Source organism: Varroa destructor, unplaced genomic scaffold, assembly GCF_002443255.2.
Source record: "Varroa destructor unplaced genomic scaffold, Vdes_3.0 BEIS01000001.1, whole genome shotgun sequence".
Classification (NCBI taxonomy): domain Eukaryota; kingdom Metazoa; phylum Arthropoda; class Arachnida; order Mesostigmata; family Varroidae; genus Varroa; species Varroa destructor.
Window position 1 is genome coordinate 31,108,456 of NW_019211454.1, and position 22,723 is coordinate 31,131,178.

The 22,723-nt window shown below is 40.0% G+C and overlaps 1 protein-coding gene and 1 long non-coding RNA gene across 3 annotated transcripts in view; one reads left to right on the forward strand and one right to left on the reverse strand.

Moving 5' to 3' along the window:
- Positions 1-22,723, forward strand: part of ec (ubiquitin specific peptidase echinus) — a 201,708-nt gene that overhangs the window by 30,630 nt on the left and 148,355 nt on the right. The window lies entirely within an intron of this gene.
- On the reverse strand, positions 7,846-14,487 carry LOC147758512 (uncharacterized). Its single transcript, XR_015326856.1, has 3 exons — positions 11,323-14,487; positions 8,905-9,133; positions 7,846-8,661 (listed from the first exon to the last, which is right to left on the reverse strand). It is a non-coding gene; the product is annotated as an uncharacterized LOC147758512 (long non-coding RNA).

A 22,723-nucleotide genomic window follows, 5' to 3' on the forward strand; every position in this document is an offset into this window, starting at 1 on the left:
TTAAACAGTTTTTCTTATGTTAGATTTATTAGTGAGCATAAATTCAGCAAATATTTATATTATTTCTAGCATCTTCCGGAGAATTTCGGCAGATATTAGAGCAATCCGGAAAAAAAAAATATATATATATATATATGTTTCAGTATTTATATAATATATAGCCTAGCGGCTGTGGCCACTTGAGGTGTATGCTAAAAAGCGGCAATGCCCATGCACAACGCTCGGTCATTTTTCACCTATACATAACAAGGCTTATGGGCCTATTCATACCCAAGACGATGTTGTTAGTTTCCGAATCGAATTCGAAGCGCGTGCAGACCTATGCAGCCTAAGGCCTGCTTCTCAACCTAAACTCGTTGCAATTGTTTTATTGCGGTGCCTACTTCGTTCCTTCGTGACTATCCTGTTTTTTTTTTCATAATGCACTCTTCTCGTTGCGGTTCTCTTGGTCGTCCTGTTTTATGAAACCGGGTGCATTTTTTAGATTATTCCGTTACTTTATTGCATGTTTCTATCGCTCTGTGGCAGCAACTTCCTCATTCCGCTCTGATCGTTCAAGTACTCTGACTCCGAGATTTTGCTATTGTGTCTTACTCATCTAGTGTCTCTGACCGGCGTTCCATTTCCATATGTCAATTATCCCGTACTCTCATTGCTGTTAAACCATCCGTTAACAGATCCACTTGCGGTTATTGAGTTCTCGTAGAATAAACCTTTAATTTCCTAATTCTGACGTAAACATTTGGCTGTTCGAGAAAATAAGCCAGCAAACGGTGCGAGATGAGATGACTTGAACCATGTGTGACGGAAAACTGGGATTTGTCGAAATCAATAAAAACTGTCAAAGATATGCATTGCTTACAATTAGATATTCCATAAATTCTTAATCGTAAGTAGGGAAATTAAGTAGTAGAAAAAAAGTAGGAAAATAAAAAGGTTCTATTTTCTCCTTACTTATATTGGAATTTTGAAGGAAGTTTTGCTCTGTTGATATACAGAAATTCAGTTTTTTCCAGACACGTCGTTGTCATGATAGTGTCTTTTTGTCATGTCAAGCCTAGTTGTAAGAGATGACACAAATCGCTAGAGACGTTTTTTAAAAGTCAGATCAGCCCCTCAAATCGAAGTATGGAAAAATTTCTGCAGGATACACTGACTACATCTTAGGCGACTCTGTTTTTGCCTATTTTGATTATCTTTATTATTATATTTAAATTTTGATTATCGTCACTATGCCTATTCATTAAATTATTACACAGTGCTATATTTAGCTATGACATGTCGTCTACGTAACAAAAACAAGAAGAGGTGCTGCTTTGGAAAAAAGTTTTTGTGATTTAGCTTTGTCTGAGTAAGGATAAAAAGGCGTAAGAGCTCGCCGACCGCTGTAGTTTAAAGCTTGCACGTTCGTTTGAATTCGCGTGCTGCAACCGACTTATGTATGTAGTATTGTGCTAAATAAGTTCGATGGCTTACTTCTCTGTGTTACTGCACGAGATAATGCCTACCCTCGACTACGGCACACAATAAATAAATATTTGTGTGTGCCCTCTTCTCGGATGGACGTGATGCCCATCGGCTGTAATCGCTTGCATTTACCCGCCCTCGTTGTTTTTTTGGCTTTACGTTATTTGCATCTCGAGCGTTATCTACCGTACATCTTTCTACGTGTACATATCCTAGGGTCAGCGGTTCGCCTAGATGGTATGCCAAATCAATATCTTACATTGTGAACGAGAGCAAAATGGGCGAGTGAACGGATACGAACAGGGGTACGCGTGTATGCAAGACGGGAACCCGTGCGCTTGAAGTTTTGGGCGTTAGCATCCGTGTTCAGTTTCCAGGCAACTTTTTCACCACCACTACTTTTGCTGGGCTCGTATATAATGAAATCATGATATAAGCTGGAGTTTCCTCTACCGATAAATCGATGCTATAGCCCTTCTTTGTTCATGGTAGCATTTGCAGCAGCAGCAGCAGCAGCAAATATTCAAAGTCACCCGATGGAAGGTTGCATCCGCCATTGTTGTAGACTTAGTAAATGGTTCAATGTTTACTTGGCCCGACCATCGAGTCCAGAAGCGACTGTCTGTCTGCTTGCCAGTTTGGTTGTGTGTGTGTATTTGTGCTCACATTGCATAATTTCAACCCTTTGAATTGCTCTTTTTCGAAATTGTCTGAAGGCCATTGGCGTTGTATCGACTCGTATCCGCGAATAAGCTTCTCCTCGAAAGAAGCCATCTTGCCACCGTGGTGCAATATATGTGTATTAAACATATTAATATCGATAATGAAATAGCGGAACAATGCTATAATCTAATTAAAATGTGCATGGATGAACATAGTGATCACTACTTACACCATGAGAAGGAAGCAGATGGTATCGAATAATGACTTTGTCGACATCGCCCCATTGAAACGTCGCCCCATTGAAACGCTCATGTCTAATGCTATGAAATCGAAACTTATCTAAAGAGTACAAATCTAGAAAAGTATGTAGGCTTTTTTTTCCTGTTATGAATAACACCCTGATACAGCTGAATTCAAATATGGCCTTTGCAGGCTTGCAATCGTGAAATAGGCAAAGGCACGAAACACTTGGAGCCATTTACTCGACAAAGGCCGTTACACAAAGGTAACGTAGTATAGATTTCTACATTACTGATTTTGTACAGTGACAATTGTTGTGCGCCGGCAACAGCTGTACAATGTTACAATTTTCATTGCTCGCCAAAATCAGAATGGCCAGGATTGAAACGTTCAATATTACCGTTTATGTTAACGGCTCCTACTTTTTCCATCTTCATTCTTCTTCTAATTTGCCGCCACCGGTCCTCTCTATCGTCGCCGTACCTGCTGATGAACACGTAATATTCTCCTGCCCTGTTCAATTTATCAACATCATGTACTTCAATAACAACAAAACGTCGATAGGACATTAACCGAAATCATGTCGCTGCTTGAATATACTTAATACTTTACCGGGAGGCTCGCTTTCCTAAGCCCTGTGACCTCTTTGTTTTGTTCGAACGAGATGTTAAATTGATGATTTCATGATAATGTGGGTAGCGATAATGACGACGGGTCATTCGTTCGCGCGCCCCTGTTGTCGTCTAACTGATGCTACTGGCGTCGTTCTGGAACACGATTTCGCAAACAGGACTCTTCGTGGTAGGGTTGAAAAGCTCGTCATATCTCTAGATAGACAGACTGCCAGGCATAGTTCTACAACGAACCACCTTCCAGCCGTTGGTAACGTGTCAATACTAGCGGCCGCCGTAACCGAATGGGCTTGTGAATCAGAAGAGTCGGAATCAGGACGTACCTAACTAACTCCACGTTGTCTGCACAGCTTCCGTCAAAAATAACCATTGTAAATTGTAACAGTCGAGAGCGAATGCTGCTTAGGGCGAACAACGGCTGGGGTGTGAGTCGCTTGTTCTATGGAGCCATGGAAATACGGGAGACATGAGGTCTTAACGGGTCTGTCAGCTGCGAGTATCGCGTATGAAATCAGCGAAGAACGTAAAATCGAAGGCATCAATCCCAGTCGGTGTTTCACGCCCATTGTTGATGAAATTCATTAGACGCGTCAGTTATATGTTTCTTAGACACTACTGTCCGTATTTTATCTTGCATTTGGGCTAATTTCTACAAGAGACTCAACCAAAGGCAAAGTATGCATTCCGTGTAGATTCGACAACTGATACACCCCTGCCAACTATGGCTATTGCAACGATCATCTAAGTACAACCCCTGTAAAGCCATAGGACAAACCGTTTCTGTAACTGTACCGTTATATTTATATACTGTATTTTGGCTTACATTTAACAACGCAACATCGACTGCATCGTACTATCGCGTTCGGCACTCGCAATCTAAGCATACTGATGTGAAAAAGCCCAATATTATCCGCAGATAATATCCGTATGTCCAGGTTTATCTCAGCCGATCGTCAGTAAGTGTATTGTATGAGGGAGCATACTATATTATCTAGCCCTGCCGAGCACAATACTTGTTTATTCTGCTCGCAATAGGCAAGCGGGCCTTTGCCGATCCGTGTACAGCTCAACCTATTCCATTTCGGCAACGCACAAACTCAGCATTGAGCAGGAACTCTAGACTCTATAATTAACGATACGTTCTCATAAAGCGTCACCCGTTATTATGATCATTGTTATAATTATAATGATAATAGAGACATGAACAGACTTTGTATTGATTTATCTCGAGCCAGTCACTCGTCAGCTTTAGACGGCACAGTGGGGTATTTGCCGGTCGTTGCTTCGTCACAGTCACCATAGTTCACGACTAAGAGATATGACTAGCCGCAACGTATCATCAGAAGCAGTTACAATGATAACGTTAATGAGACGTCGAGTGATCAGGCTGGTCACAGTACAATTGGCTTGACTATCGGTTGCCACATCGGCGACGTGGGCCTCGATAAAACGGCTCGTGACTTATAAACTGAAAGTATCATTAGTCATATTACAACCCATATCATGAGCTTAGCATACGATGACCTCACCAACGCGGTAGATTTTATTAATGAAAACGAATTTAAAGTGGTGGTCCACTGATCGTTCGTGTTGTTACCTCTTACCGTATTAATAGAAATTTCACAAAAGACCACTTTACCTATTTACGCTAGGCGTACGCAGCTCATTAGCGCCATCTACGATACCTATCGTATAAATGTCATGAACTACGCATCTTCCTTCGTATTTTACTATACTGAACCATATTATGACGCAGTTTTATTTGTTGGGCTCTTGACGTTTTAAACAAACAGCGCCGTTCCACATTGTTTACATTTGCTTAAAAATAATACATTCTGATAACCGGACATGTTTTAAGCGGCCATTCCTTTAAATACACTTACTTGTCACAGTTTTCTGAGTTGTACAGAGCATGGTGAGGTACCGCACTGGATTATTGCTTGGATTTCTGTCAAGATGGCATCGTGTGCTATATGTATGTAAGCGCCAATAAGATATAAACGGCGTGTTTACCGCGGCTTTTAATGGAGCTTTAAAAGCTTTTAGCGATAAGAGCGCATTCGATGCACTGGGCGCGTCCATCGTCTACGTTGTAACATTTAGTCGCTGTTTTCGCGGACAACAAAAGGAAAGATTGAAAGAAATGGACAAGTTATCTATGAACTAATCGGTCACACGTTTATTGTTATAGGTACAATTTATCCTAAAATTTGACCAACTCGAGTGAGAGTGCCGAAAAATTCAAATTAACTAGCGTCAACGTTTTTTTGTATAATGAATGAGACGATTGTTGAAAAAAGCCTCGTACTTTCACCCGGGTCGTGTAGCAGCTCCACTGATTTGATTTGACGTTAGAGTATATTCTACCTATCGTGTACTTTGATGCCCTTCCATTTACCCTTTAAAATCCATGTTACCAGCTCTTTATAACGTCTTTCCGACTTTTGCGCTGATTTATCTGCCTCTCTCAGTGCGTTTCTTGTTCGCGTACTTATTCTTTTATCGTAAACCGCTGGGACCGGAAGACGCGAATGGACAATCTGTTATGTCATTTGTCGTCTGCTTGAACCTCTTTATTTGTTGAATTTATGGAGACGTTGTGCCGATAATATTTCCTATCGTAATTACCGCCTAGGGCACAATACAGGGGATCACCGCTTGCGTTCCTTTCAAGTATGCGAGACGCTACGTCGAGGGTGGATAGTACATAAATAAAAAAAAAAAAACCAGCAAACACTTTATCCCAGTGTATACTCGAAAACTTATGTTGGCCTTTTTTACATCTATGGCTTTCGCTTCGGCTACATTGTAACGCCCTGCTATCATTGGCGCTCCTCTCGTTGCAACACGGTGTTGGGCCGTTAGCAATTTTATGGCTAAAATTTCCTGGCCCGTTGACTACCACAACACATGTATATATCCTGCTAGTCGAGTCCCCCATTTGAAACCTAACCTAGCACAGCTGGCTAATCTTTGCCACTGAGCGATGGGCAACCATAGGTTCTAGAAAATTAGTGAAAAGTTCAGAGGCCCTTATGAAGGCCGTCCTCGATACAGGCATTTTGGACAAAGAAACAAAGTTCAGTACCGCATTTAGCTATGTAACTCCATACTGTATGTATTAGCTTATATGATGTATAGGTAGCAGTGCATAAATCGATTTTATATTAGGTTTAACTGTGAATGCATCTATCTACCTGTTTACAAGCTTGAGTTATTTTCAAATAGCGGCACTGCACAACAAGCAGAGTATGTCTTCTCATAACAGACAGATCGTTGAAAATACAAAGCAATTTGTTCCACAGATGGCAAAACAATGATATTGGGTCAAAATAGAAACGTTCAAGAAGTGCGGGACGAGATTTGGGTTCATTATGGCTACGCTTTAAAGGTAATAATGTATTAAGGAGCGTTTTTATGAGAGTCATTCACAAAATCTGCACGGACCATCTAGACAACGCTGCACGCGCCCTGAAATATTCCTTTTGCACTGGGCGGGAAAAAGACCGAAGTTGCTCAAGTTCGAGACGCTGTTAATTAAAAACCTCCAAATCGGTTTTCTTTCTTGGATCTGTGTGCTATTTAGCTACCTACTTGTTCTTTTTAGATGCCCTAATATTATCTTTTATTCCTGAGAAGATATCCGCATCACGCTCAGCCGATGGCTGTGGTACACAGCACTGGAACAGAAGACGATGGTGTCTCTTATTTTTGTATAGAAATACAGCAAAGGCTGAGACGAATACTCGACATTTCAATAGTACATATGGACTCACGTTTTTATAACAGTGCTTACAGAGAGAAATTTTGTATCGGACTGATAAAACCCAATAAACGAACGGCTCATTCTGGTCAGATCATGGGACGCTGGTATCCAGTTTACTACTAAAAGGTGATATGATTTAAAAAAATAACTTGAAAGATACCGCTTCGGGAAACATGTTATTATGTGGCAAATCTGCTTCGATTATACAAGTGAAACTATACCAAGTGGGAAGGGTGTCTGTCCGCTCCCTTGTTGCCAATTTATAGGTCAAGCAATTGGATGAAGCATTAAACAGGTTCATAAAACTGCTTAAAAATATTATGGCCGAATATCTAAAAGTATCTGTGTGAAACTCTACCTCTTTTTACTCGGTTGATGAATGTCCAGATGTTAATGTGACAGGCAAACTGTTGAAACAAAGTTTCAGTTGGGGGGAATTGTAACGTACCATTCTTTCGACACAACCGATTATCCTGCTAGGATTCAGTAAGATGGTCTTCTGGTCTCTAAATAGAGATTTGTAGCCATAACACGGGCTTGATCGCAAGTGATACGTCTCTTCGAGGATGTCGATACTCCGTTGAATAAGATTCAACTTATGAGAGCGAGCCGTGTCAAGCCACGAAATGAATATCGTTCATTAAGCCTAATAAGTACAAGCACATATGGAGGATCTCATTTATACAACTCCATTTGCTTCTATTGACGCGAATCCCCCCCGCTGACATAACCTATAACAGCTAGAAATCCTAGATATTCTAGAAAACGTGTACGTTATAGCTTACATAACTCAAATGTATATTTGTGTTTCGTATACCTACCCCGCATGATATCAAATGAGAGAACAGAATCCTAAGCAAATACTTTTAGGTCTCCTCCTTTTAGATAATCAAATCTTAAAGCTAAAAAAATCTATTGTTTACTTATTACAGGCAGTTAGTTTGTTAAGCTGGCTTCATCGAGACATAGTGACATATTTCCGTAGGTAACTAACATAGCCAACATTTTTTTTTTCATAAAAAATGTACTTCTATCAGTAAAATGGGAAGCTTTACCTGTAATTGAATATCAGCGCCTTCTGGTTACATTAGGGAAAACTCTTCGTTTACCGAAATTTATTACAACTCAAAAACTAACGTGGGTTTTTTTTTAACAACAGGCTTACATTTACAACAATATTCTACTTAAAAATTTATCTTACAAGACGTAGTTGTTTATCTGTAACAGAACGTGCTATGGGATGCTAGGCGATAATTAACGAGATTTTGAAAGAAGCTGATAATAGATACCTTTCACATTTGAATTTAATGAACGGTTAAAAAAGGATCCGAGTTAGCCCGAAAAACAATAGCTACTACATCACCTGAATGGAGTACTTTCTAAATTTTAGTCTTCCGTTACCTGAATATTTGCCGAACGTCTGACATTCTTGTGAAGATATGAGTATGTCAAAGATGGACCATTTGTAAGGTAGTGACTGGATCGTAGATGCGTCATTTAGAGATATATTTATTTACTATAACCTTACGAAGTCAGCTTTTAGGTTACGAAATCCGCCGAAGACCTGACCCGCAATGGACACCGATTGCGAGCAAAGTTGCTGTTTCAAAGCGCTTCATAATATGTGTTATTATGCTTGTCCGTTTGATTAACCGCGAAATTTGAATATCAGTAAACTTATTTGTTTACTTAAGTTCTGTATCTAGTTTCCGAACGTACGTCGTTGCAGTCGTTAAGGCGGAGCACGCGACTCGCACTATGCGTTGTACTCCTGCCGCAGATATTGAAAAACCGTTATGTTTATCCGTTTCAATCCAATAGTGAAGGACCGCCTCTGGTCCTCGATTATCGTTGAGGAACAATGGATGGGAGAAATATTATTGCCATTCACATCTATATAACATACAGTATTTCAAAAAACAGAGTTAGAAACAGGGCGATATCGAAATCGATATATTGTCCCCATATGCGGTAATGCTGCCACTAATGCAGCCAAAGGTAGCTTCTAATAGTGCTATAAAAAGTGATCAATTACACATCGAGTTAACAATTGTTGCGCGTAAAGAGAAAGAGCATTCATTGTCTTTTAGAGCGTTCAAAGCATGCCTTCGTTACCTATAGGTGCAACTATCTCACCTAGTATTCGGCTCATCCAAATCCAAAGCAGAGAAGAAACTGTCATGACGTCAGAGTCGCCGATGGAGACCGCCATTGACCCGGTCAATGGACGCTTATCTGTGCGTTTCACGTTCGACTACATCAAGTGGCCACCAGATCACTGGGTTGGAAATGTGTGGGTCTCATTTTTACGTTTCGATCGATGTCCGCACGTTTAAGTTTAACGTTTGAAGTTTCGACTTCATGGCTGAGAAGGCAAAAAAGGATTGATTTTCGGATGCACAGCTAGTGGATAAACGTCATTTTGTCATGATACGATAGAATCTTGCTACAAAAACAACTATCAAGGTCGGAAATGCAGGTCCTGATTGGTCCAAACAACATCTAAAGCTAGAAGTGAAAAGAAAATGATGCAGAGGGTAAATGATGAAGACTCAAAGCACGTCTATGAAGGTTATTGAGTAACGAGACCTTGGGTGAAAGGACGCTTGCCATGCTTTACGCATTTCCTCTGCTTTAGAAGATAAATTATATGTTTCTGGCGGAAAAAACACTTCCTTACTGATATTTACTATACAAGCTGGTTGCAAAGAGTAGATAAGCACATATATGCCGCTACGTCATCGAATTAAGCCTTAAATAGACGAACTTATCATAATAATGCTGGACTCTTCAAAATAGATATAACCGTTTACATATCCCTCGCACATTGATTCTACATGCGTTTAGCCATCTTCTACAAGGAAGATTCAAAAGTTAGTTGAATATACAGTCATTTCGCAAAGCGTATAGATTATACTGTACGATTGTAAATACTAATACAACTTTATGGCGTTTATTCGTAAAAACGATAAGTTATCGAATCTGGCGTATATAATTAAATGAAGTTTCCGTTCAACTCATGCAAGGTACGTTCGTTACGAATAATATTATTGTTCGTGCTATTTTATTGACAATATGTTATTGCTGGCGGAACTAGGGGGGACATATTATATAAAAGTTTAAGTTATCGTAAGAGGCAGAGAGAGTAAAAGAGGGAGCAGTCGCCTCATCACCATTTGTAAGTAAATCTATTAACGTCCGATTAGTTCGTTTCTGTGATAAAGCTTTAACACATGCTCGTTTCGGTCCTAATTGACCTTACCCGTGAAAATACATCGAATACGTTAGAAATAATTAAACTGATCGGATCAGAGTGAAATTTTGCCGCTGTCATCAAAATGTCAGTCGATCGGTCAGGTTCCATTGAAGTTAGACACGAAGAGTAGCAGTGCAGCAACATTGATCTCTATTTTGTGAACATAACTAATAGTTTCATATTTATTATATTCATTATATATATACGGCGCCTAACTTTGCGGGTCGACGGCCTTTGCATTTAGTAATAACGCGCGCAACAAATTGATATACGCAGGAAGTGGATGCAGTATAATAAAAACAGGCGGTAGAAATGACGACGAGCGATGTCTAAATGAAGCATAGTTATTAATAATCGATACCGGGAAGACGAGGGGTCTTTAGAAAAGTTGTTTTTTGGCTTTGTAACGTAACATTTTAGCAAGTGACCCCTTTTTTATTTCTATGTCTAGTATCAGAATGGACCTGCTTCCGCTATCCAAGCAATAAAGTCTTTAAGGCTAATTTTAATTAACCAGCCATAGAACTCAATTATTAGTTTTCGTGCGTCACCGCTTTTTCCCGGTCAGCATAGTAGCTCAACTTTGAAAGCTTTGATTTGGACACTACTAACGATTTTACCATTTGCATACATACTAGCTTTAACTTTGAATTAATATGAAATCTTTGAAAAGCTCAGTGAGCGATTAGAAGAACGAAACAATCCAACTTAGGTCTTTTGTCTTGACATACAAACTTGTCATCAATGCTGTAGAAGCGGCGCGGGGACATATATACATGATCTTCAACTCAGACATCAGTTTAATCTGATACTGTAGGGTTAACGCAGGCTGGCATTCAGTATCCGCAGATTCTTGGTTTTGCTATATTTATCAGTCTTAAACTGGCACAGTAACTACAGTAATTAATGACGTCGTCGACAACGGCACCCTTTAGACGGCGTTAAGGCTGAAAGCGAACAAAGAGCTTTTCAGCAAAATACATCACTGTATGTCTGCTGTCTTTCAATGGCGACCCGCATCATTCGTAAAGCCCTACGTACATGCAAAAGCTCAATACAAGAGTCGTTCCATCTGCTGCAGCACTACAGAAAGCGAGCAGCCTGATGCCACAAAATGCATCTTTGATCCCTGGGACCAGACTGCTTCTGCCGCTGCTGCTGATGTTACTGCTCAGATAATCCCCTAAAAAAACTTCACCGCCTTCGCTCGAACGGGAAGAACGGACCTATCACCACCATAACAGTCTTGAATACGGATTTTCTATACGCCCGAAGAAGAGAACGCAATAAGAAATTACTGTTTTTGTTGTACCAGTTTGCCTGACTGTAGTCATCGTTTGCGACAGAACAGGGTTAGATACGGGGATAACTACAGGAGTAGCCGGGAATCAGCAGCGTTTGTCAACTGTCCCAGCGTCAGCAGAAACGGAATCGACCGAACGTCAAGGCAGCTCTTCGTGATATTATTCGATTAGTCTGCGATCATATCGTAGGAACGGATGCTACTTGTCGTTAAATCGTCGTCCCGACGCGCGGGAACCGGAGCAACGTTAGCAGGACAAGGGTCGAACGAAGTTGACGCTCAGAGTTCTTGGTAGCACGTGTTTTTTTGAATGCCAGAACTTTCTCATCGAATGCTTACAAAGAAATGACAATACGCAATATGTTGCCGATATGTGTGTATTAGGTCCATGTATCTTCCTATAGAAAGACAAGAATCAATTTTAGATTTAACGCACAACATATTAAAATACCATGCTAGAGCTTCTTTCATTTTACATCAGAAAGTGAAAGTATATATTTCGGTTCCAACACCATACACCGTAGTCCTATTGCCTGAAAAGTTTTCATCCCACAATTTGAGCCTCAAACGACACACTGACTAATCGCAGTACATCTAGCAATTTTTAAACTTATTAGAAGATACATATTTGCGTGTTTCATCACATCCAAGTGCGCAACTTTTTTCCGTGTCCTAGAATCAGCACAAGGCGTTGTATGCAACATCTTTAAACATTATTTTATGTTGTAACTAATAGTTGTAAGTGTCCCTATAAGCCTGGCCGATCCCTACAATTACGATCCTCTAAGGGCGTACCTGTTACCGCCACAAACAACCATAACGACCCCACCAACAACGTGTTCACACTCGTCATAAATGCACTAACGTGCTTACCTTCACTCTCTTATTGTTTTTTACCCTGTTCCGCTTACCCTCATTAAACATTCGATCCAGCCACTGTTCTTACAACTTATCCATACCGCTTCAGTCAGCCCCGAGCACCCGCTACTCCGGGTCTGAAGGGCAGACTTCAGCACACTCTAAGCACGGCGAATCTACTACGGCCGTTACAGCCATTACTCCACATACCTCGCTCAAGTTATCCGCCTGGACGTTACTTTATGTATGATTATAATTACTATGACCATTATTATTATTATTCGTACCATTCTATGCACTACATCAGCAGAAGCAGAGCGGATGGAGATCTCCAAGGTGGCAGTCAGTTACCACGATCGTTGCCATCCTATTCCCTCCACCGCTAATATGCCTAAAGCAATAATCCAAAAATGGTAGCAAAAGCATGTAAGTGTGAAGGCTATTTATAGATTACCCATATGCTGTATACACACAACGCTCTATGCTTTGAGAGCTGAGAGCAGCTGTGCCATAACGTCGTCCCTGTGATTGACTTTTACGCCTCCACTTATCATCACATTCTGCCATTCACTCTCTATGATCATCTCACTACGCAGAAAGCTGGCCAGCCTGTCAGCTAGCCGCCGCAAGATGGGGCATCCGTTGACTACCTTGAAGTGGACAGTGATAGGCGGCGATAACTTATACTCCTGTCAGCGATAGCTGCGCCAGTTGCGGGTGGAGTCAGCTGTCGGAAAAGAATACTTTTATGAATCGATCGAGACATCAACCGACAGCACACATTAAGACACACCGCCATCACACTAGCGTCAAACGCGGGTAAATGGGCGCTACGATCGTCCGCCTCCACCTTTTTGTGTCGATCCATCGTTGAGACACTTCATTGGAAGCGACGTTTGCCTGCGGACTATCTTTAATATCTTGCGGTAAGTGCAGTAGCAGGAAAGACGGTGGGAGTGGGGCTGGGGCTGGGGGATAGAATCAACTATTGGTCAATGAGGCTCATAAATGCAGTTATAGACCATAATGTTAAGGACACCGATAAGAACAACGCACTAACATAGACGCACTGCTACCATTTTTCACGTAAGTCAACTATATGTTAGTATAAGTGCATGTGGCCATTAGAAAGGGGCTAACGGCAAAGCAGCCCCTTTTCCCTCGTACGCTATATGTTGACAAAGTATTGAAAGGATAAGATGACCCCACGTTCCTTTGCCAGCAGCAAGAACGACACAAGAAGTAACAGAAAATGTAGGGGTAGTTGTAACAAGCATTTGCCTTTGAGGGTCCAGACAGGCGGAAAAAAGAGCAAGGCTCGTAGAAGCGTAAAGTTGATAAGCTGACTTGAAACAAGCGAACGCACAAACGAAACAGTTTCTGGCAACCCGCTGTTGTGGGCGTGAGTTTTCCTGCTAATAGAACCGACGTATCTGTACGATCGAATAGTGCCTGATCAGGCAACGACGATTCAGCTATTACTGCTACGTTCGATCACACATACGCCGGATTGACGTGTGACGCTTATTAAGCAGCGATGGGTTAACCAGGAGGGTTGCATGCGCAGTTCTGCCTTATGTTGTGTAAGAAAGCCGTACGCATCCAATAAAAAAAAACTTTACAAAAGTGATAAACTGCTCGGAAAAAGCAGATGACGATTTGTGGATAGTAATAAATTGTCTGATGTTTCGTGCAAACAAAACTGTAACAAAAGTGTAACAACAGATACAGTGTAATGCCGACATTTTTTTCCTGAAATCTGCGACCGAATGGCGCTACTAGACGTATGGTGTTCAGTAGGCATGTCTTAGTCTACGTTCATATTGTTTAGTTGAGCGAATAAACCCCTAAATGGGAAACTCCTGACATAGGGATTACGAAAATAGCCATTTTCGAAGAACCCGACTGTTTCATTCAAGCGGTGCTCCGTAAGGTAGCTGAGTTGAGCTCCTATCTGAGATGATGTTACCAGATGACTTTTTGCTCGATGTATTTTAGAACCATTTCCTGCTGGGATTCAGTGCGACGTCAGTGGATGATTGACGGACGCTGACATTCCTATTATTACCGTTGAATGAGATCGCAACGCCGTAAACAAGGTTTTTGACGACTCACTTCTTAGCTCAACCAAGCAAATAACGGACAATCTTTACTTTAACACATTTTGTAATTTCGTATACTGCCACGTATATAAACGAGTACAATACCTATTATACTATCAGACCAATAATGAGATAGTTGGTTTGTACCAGACACAAACCAAAAACGAATGTAGCTGAATAAATTACACCCAAACGATCTTCATATAAATATCTCCAGAGTGGTTTTTGTGATTATATATCCAGCACTACGAAGTGCAAATCTGTGGAAAATCTATCAATAATAACATCGATAACAGTATATTTTTGAAGTCGATTCGTTGACTCTGAATTGAACCTAAGATATATGTAACAAATCCTAAATACTGCATTTAATCGGGTCGTCACTATACTTCCACTACTAATTTATTCCCTAGGTTTAACATAAAGATTTAAAATATCCTAGATAGTCTAAAAATTCCCTGAAAAACAAGCGGCTGTTGAGAAAAATCCTAATCTAATATCTGGTATTATGATCAGCATACTTAAATACAAACAGAGATAGGTACGTAAACAATAAGTACCTATTACAAAAAATCGGCCCCTTTGGTATCCGTATGTATTTTTATGGTTTGTTTGGGCTGACATCAAAATGTGTCTGCCACTCCATAATTCTATCCTCGTGCGTCTCGTAGTTTATATCTCTTTCACATGTCGAGCACAATAACCCTGTCGGCAGTGTGGGTCCCGAACGCAACTCCATATGGACCAATAAACTAGAGATGTCAAGATCAAACGTTTGCGGTATATCAACAAACATAAACCATGAGAAGGATTATATTAATGTAGGAGAACTACTTACGCAACCAGGACGATGGAACTGCGAGCATCAACGTGACAGCGTCTGCGTGCTGTGTACGTCATGTCTGTCTGTTGGTGACGTTTGATTTCTTTTCAATTTATTTCTTCTGTCGTCAATAGGACTAACGGAGAGCAGGCGCTTTTTCTGAGAATGCTTGAAATACGGAGCAGGAAGAGTAATTTCATTGAACATTGCAAAATTACCATTTGTTAAAACGCAGATAAAAGACAAACGAAGTAACGAGTAATAGCTCGGTCCATTGATTCCTCTGTTGCTGCTATAGCAAGAGTATACAGCACCAAAAGCTAGCATGAAATGGAAGATGTAAACATAAGCCAAGCTCAAGATAAAAGAGCATCAAGTGGCACTTGGGGAAAGGAAACAACAATCGGCCCGCAACTACAGAAAGCGTATAGCTTTTTTATGCAAACGAAGAATTTCAGTTCGGTTTGGCTAAAATCGCGAGAGTCGAGTCCTCTCTACAGGAAGAACAGGAAAAATAATATAGTCAAGTAGTTGAAAGTAAAAGTTAAATAAAAGTAGAAGTACTCATGGGCCTAAACCGCAGCTGTAAGCCTAGACTTTTAGTCAGTTTTTAGAATACTTGTCTTCTTACGAATATATCAAAACATCTTTTCAACCTGTTGAAAGTATCGAGATAAGTCATAGAAAAGACTTAGAACGATAAGAAAAAAAAAAAAAAAAAAAGGTTGTGTGCCCTATCGTTGTGTATGGTTGCTTACTTTCAATCAACTTCCGAAGTGCTTATGTTAAAAATTATCCAAAACGATTAGTTAGATTCTCAGGGCACCTAAAGTACTCAGAAAATACATGAAATTCAAAATCGGCAAAAGAATACTTACCAGCTCCGCGCTGAAACCTGCTGACTATACAATAATCCTTGTGGCGAAAACAGGCTGCGAAGTTCATTGCTGCCTGGCAATAGTGGCGGACTATTCATCTGCGGGAAAGTTAGAAAAAACGTTCCAACAAACCAAACATAGAGTAGTTCATTTATGGATTCAACATATTACTACTATTACAAGACGATTTGGTTTAGATTTAAACACAGTTTGAAAAAAGTCTCTAGACTGTTACAAGGTTTTCATTTTGCAGCTCTCCAAGTAGCATAAGAAGCGGAAACTATGGCTATAAGAAGCGTACTTAGTTGTGTAGCAGATCTGTAACAGGCGCAACGTAGTAGCACCCCTATAGCCCCCATAATACTACTCTAACGTCATAACGCTAACTTATGTCTACAGTAGAATAAAAAAAGACGATTATAGTCATTCAAGTGGTTTTACTGACTAATATCAAAATGTAATGGTGTATACTTGCAGTAGGGTGCCCCTGTTACAAAGGTGTTGTACAGTTAAATTTGTTGCCTTAACTTATGTGAAATGATGACCACAATTGCTCGGAGAATTTTGGGCTACCCTATATATATGTATATATATATATATTAGGTCACTATATGTGCATCCGGCTTACTTTGATACTGAGTAACTTTTGAACTAGTTGAACTAAAGTAACGTCTTTTTTTATGGGTATTAGAGATACTCTCGTTTATTTTTTTATACGCTTATGCCAGCATTCCGACATGCGATCTCTTTAACTAGAGTTTTTCGAAGTAAGTCGGTAGTGGGATATGCCTGCCCATCAGTTAATCTTTTTAGTGTCAGAAAGGCCCCGTAATCAAATAGCCGGGTTCAAGCCAATGTTGTATATTCTATCGCTTAATACAGGAAATAGTTGTGGCATAACGATGGAGTCTGGTATGCCCTTGAGGTCCATTGCAAGTACTACCATCACCTTACGCCCAAATTTATTCGACATTGCCACCGAACCTCATACCTCTTTAAGCGATGTCATGATTTCTTCTGGTCCCGCTTCGGCTGGTCATAGAGATTGAACCATGCCTCGTCTATAGCAATCGTTTGCTCTGGGCGGGTTTTCGAAACTCAGCAGTCTGCACGTGGAATACACCATAGGCATTTCTAACTTGTCCGGAGTCAATTTACGGGGATAATTTTTACTCAGTTTTCGTAGTTTTAGCAATTAGGCAATAATTTCATAACACGTTACTTGTTAAGTGCCCATTTTGGCTGACGGAGCCCCTAGGTTCCAATGCCCTACTCTCATAAAAAAACTTACTCAACCGCAACAATACATTCTCATCCTTCATGTCCCGAAATGTGATAACCTTCAACACTTTAATTTCTGTTTCGACACACTTACACCAGTTACTACGTACGGTGCTCTTCCTTAGGGCCTCCTTGGCTAAGGTCCTTACCAATTTTCGATGAATTTCTAGCGATGCTGTGGCTTTCCAGGAGCTCATACTTGACCACCAAGCGTTGATTTTTGAGAGTAAAAGAAATTTTTCCTTCTGAATTCATTTCTTTTGTAATAAACTTTACCAAGATTTTACGCACGAGTTTTTAGATATTCGGAAGTATTTAGCAAAGAATTTCGTCTGCTAGAGGCGCGTAGGTAAAAAATGACGAAGTCCGCCGGATTCACTTGTAACAAGCAAATATATATATGCATATATACATATATACAGGATACGGCTTCTAAATTGAGACAAAATTTAGCGGGCTTTTTGTTATAACGGACATGCGTTCGCCTGTTACGCGTGATAGCAGATGAGAGCCAATTCATTCCACAACAAAATGACGGACTCGCGATGGCAAATAATAGTACGTCGTTTTTCGGACAGAATCAGCTGTTATCCAACCTTTATGCGCTGGACAAGCCGTCATCAAGATTTTAAATTCGGTTATTTACCTCAAATTGACAGTGTACTGCGTCGCAAGTAGCTTCCAGTACGACACAACGAAAGGTTCACGACCAACAAAAGGCAGCGTGGACTCCGAAATCGAAATACCGTCAAAGAACGATTGTTCTGTATGCGTCAGTGTTTTGGTGGGGAAATTACAAAGACCTTGAGTAAACGTCATACGTCATAAAAGTTCGGCCGATGTCCTCTGAGCGCGATAAAACCAAAAGGGTTGGCCGGTGATGCTTGCAACTCAGTTCTCTCGAGAACGAAGTAGCAGGTTATCTTGGATTCTTCCTAAATGGGAAATTTTTTATTCTTTATGCAAAAATGAACCGCAGAAATGATAGCAGGCTGGCGACAATCAATAGGGTTGTGCATATTGTAAGTAGAAGCGAGATTCATGTTCTGAGTATAGTGCCCAGTCGAGGAGACGTCACGCATTATTCCAGAGAAGCGAACGCATCACTGAAGAGGCTTATCTGCATACTCTACAAACTATTCTACGACCGTAAATCGCTGAAGGTCTGAAGGAAAATCATACGTATTCCAATAACGTGGTGCACCAACTCATACAACTGCAGGCTGGGCTGTTTCTGAGCACAAGTCTGTTCTGCGATAAGTGCAGATGACCGAACAGCCTAGATCTGATAAACAATAATCCAACAATGATCGCGTCGACTGCTTGCCTGTGCTATCGAGAAAGGGTAAAAAGGGAAGCGTAAAAAGAACATTTGAAATGAACCTGCGAGCGGCCTAGGAGCTAAATTAAAGCTGTGATAGCGGTAAATGGTAATTATTATATCGATAAAGAACATGACCGTCGAGAATGACACCTCCAACAAATATAAGTAAGTCATTAAAATATCTATTTCTACTTAAGTAGCGCCTTAGAAACACGTCAGACGAAAACGTCCACGTTCCGTGCCCAAGAACCAAAATATTAAACGTCGACATCGTTTTATTAACTAAAATTAGTCTCAATTTCAGAGCTTCCGTATTAAATCAAGGACCGTTCTTTTAGTTCCTTATCAGATGCAAGTGCTCTTCAGTATTTCTAATCATATTGTATTCTTTGATAACACTCGAAAAAATGAAGTGGTATATATAATAATTGTAGACTTCACCCATAATTATAGGTACCTATCGAGCTTTGCCTTTGTTGTAGTAGTTGATTAATTAATGTAATCTGATTTGCTCACCTGGCTGACGAAAACTATAGGCGAAGTGCCATATGAACAATCATCCTGTTGCAATTACTCATCAATCCTACAGCCATTCCCTCACGATGATTCTCATTCAATCAGTCTAATAGCGACAGACAAGCCCTGTTGTAAAGCTGGAATCGTCCCATGAATATTTGATTCATGTTACATCTAATCTGAAACTCTGTTACACCGATATTTTCACTTTGGTACAGTCACTCTTTTAACCCCTTATAGGCTAGTTCTGGTCAATTTACGATTTTTCCATCTACATATATTTGGCAAAATAACTTAGCTCAGCTCCAAAGTTACTCAGACAAACTTCAACAAAGCACCCGAGTTGACAATTTTATGCTAAGTTAATCTTCGACCGTGTATGCGACGCTAAGCTGAGACCTCACTACTTTACGATTACTGCCAAACTCCCATTGAAGTATTCTTGTAATTTCTATACTTTATTGCCATTCTAATGTCTTCCCACTTCGCCTAACAATATCGCCTGAAAAAAGCACTCATCCAATTGGGGAATATGGACCACGGTTCAGCCATTTGGCAAATCAACAAGAATCAGCATGATGCTCTTCGATGGAAAAAAACAAAATTTCTTCGCCGAAAAACGTGTTCGCACACTTGAGAAAAACGCACTATAGCGGCCTTTGTTTTATGATTTATGGCCTAATTTCGCGAAAATCGTCATTTCATTGCTAAATTGGACAAACATAGAAAAACAAACGAACATTGTAACTATGTGATACTATGTTAGACTGCGACCATTGCAGAAAGCTCGCACAAGTAACTCTTCAATAGAAACACTCGGTTGAGAAATTTTCAGCAGTTATCAAATCGTAGAAAACGACCAATTTGTCTAAATTAGAATTATGATTCATTGACTAAAAGAGAGAAGTATTAAAAAGAGAACAATTGGATGGAACAAATAAAGAAGACAATAGAGAAATAGATACACAGTGTTAGTTATATATGATTAGATTAATAACCTAAAGGGTGGCGCTCATTTTTACGTAGATCGTTCTAGATGTCTTCTCTCTAATCGAAAATAAGACGCACACACAATGTCGAAACAGAAGACTATGCACATATGCCTTAGTAGATGTAAATAACATTAATCTATTCTTTAAATTAGAAGTAAGGAACTGCCGCTTTACAAATGAAGTAAATTTCAATTAAATCGCGTACGCCAGGCTCCAGTTCTACGTTCAGACGAAATAAACACTTTATTGCTCTCACTATGCCAATAATTCTTTAGTGTGTAACAGCAGAGTCGCTCAGTTGGATTATTACAGTATTAAATAACTGCACGGTCAAACCTACGGGGCATGCGCCATGTGCAGGGCAACGCACGCTGAATTCGAGGAATCCGAGACAGATTTTAGAGAGTCCAACTATCTGAAGTGAACTAGACAATTGTCCGTGCAACAGGCCAACCTCCGAACAAGGAGCTAATTCAAATAAAGCAGCGTAATACTTTTGCCCTTCTAGGCTACTGTCCAGTTTTGGCGTCAAGGATGCACGGCCGAAATACGCTTTTAAAGGCTTTTTTCGAGAAAGACTGGAAACATAGGCTACTAGAGCTCTTTTACGTAAGTCGAATAAACAGGTGTTAATACACAAGGCCTTAAATGCATAATAAACAATTAAGTTACAACAGTATTTATAACTGTAAACCCCCTTATTATATGCTTATTACCAAACACAAATCAATATATTTTTATGCTTCGAGATATACTACAGTAAACCATTTATTTACATTCGTCTCGCTCATTCTCGGTATACGTTTGTTGCAAGGGTAATAACTGCGCGCACCGCTGTCCTGGCAAACAATATTATCAAAAAATGCCAACTGGAAACACCAAAATGGAAAGAAAGACAAATGGAAAATGACTGGAAAGTTACCTACGTTGTTACCGCGACCGGCTCTTACAGGTCCCTGATTTCCCGTTGTTCGTGCTGCTAAGAAGCAACAATCACAAGCGTGCGTATGCTGTCAGTGAGTTAGATGCACTATATTGTTGAAAGGTTACACCCTTTCCAGGGGTCAACCAATTTATCCTCATCGGCCGTAGAAGCAATGACGATGTCCCTTTAACTGTTTAATTTGATAATTTATGTGTATACGAGATAAATTTTTTTACGGTAGCACCTGTTACTGCGGCTAACTCCATTCGCCCGTTGTACTCTGTTTATCATCTATTTATCTGCAAGCTCTACCAAAAATCCTAATGATCGGAATACCTAGCCTAGGCTTCTTACATTGAAATTACCTACTTTTGCCTTTGACTCTATCCCCATCACATTCTGATAAAAAGTCTAATATTATAGGATATAATAAAAATTTAAATCTTTTTTGTCACTGAGACTTTAATACATACGCAGGTTCTTTCGACGACACTGTCAAATCGAGGCTCCTTTTAATAAGCTCTAGGACAGTGTTAAACCAGCCCGGCTTGATCTTGAGGGCGGACGAACTTTTGAATCGGCCCAATGGTCCTCGTTCGGTACGAGGTACTAGAGTAGCTGACATTCTTTCTTGAACTTCTTAGGGCTTCAGCAAATCCCGACTACTTGCCCGCGTCCTGTTGAGTAACTGTCACAGTAGCGTAATCGCAACAACTGCCACACTGTAGAAGCACGACATTTTTATTTTGAGCATAATTCATTTGAAATGCGACAATAACTGGACGAGTGCAAAAATGATTACGTTAGTTTTTTTGTTGATTTCTCTATTGGGGCACATGATAAGCATAGAAACAGGCGCGTCTCACTTATAGTTGTTACCCCATTTAATAAAGTCCGCAAGCAAAAAATTGGTAAGATATATTTGACGTCAATAGCACTGTCAGTAGTAGTCACAACTATACAATGCTGATCGTTTTCCTATCCTATTGGGCAACCTATAAAGCAGTCAATTGAATTCTTATAATAGCCTATATTTTAGAATTAATACGAAGGGGGCCAACATACGGAGATCTCGTTCGAAAGAAGGAAAACCCTTTCTAATATCTTAAATAACTGATTGTATTTTTTGTTTTCTTTTTTATTCTAAAACACGAAGATACGTATTTCTTCAGCCTTCAATTGAGTTCACTCGAGCACATGATTTATGCTGATGCCTCCGGGTTCTACGATCTAGGTATCAGCATGCACCAAAAACATGTTGCTATGCCAGTGACATTAAAAAATCGTTTTTTTTTCATAATAAAGATTTTTTTTATCTGAATTTGAGCCATTTCGTCATCTTGATTAGGTCAATTATAAACACATGTCTCCTCAGCTGTGCTTAACATCAACAGAAGAAAACATGACATTATTCAAACATTTTCTTCTACTGCAAAGGGGCATGTCCTAATTGTATTAATGCAACACATACTTACACAAAGCCCTCTCTTTAGATGGAAACAGTCTGAACGCTGCCCTGGTCGGTTATTATTCCCATCAATACCCTATCTTTGTTAACCACCGTCGATCATCACAATCTTTAGCCTGTATCTCAAGATACGTAGTAAGACAGAGAAAACAAAAAAGAAGTATAGAATGCTGGACAATAACTATACTTTATTAAAGGAATAGATAAACACATATTCAGTTGATGAAAT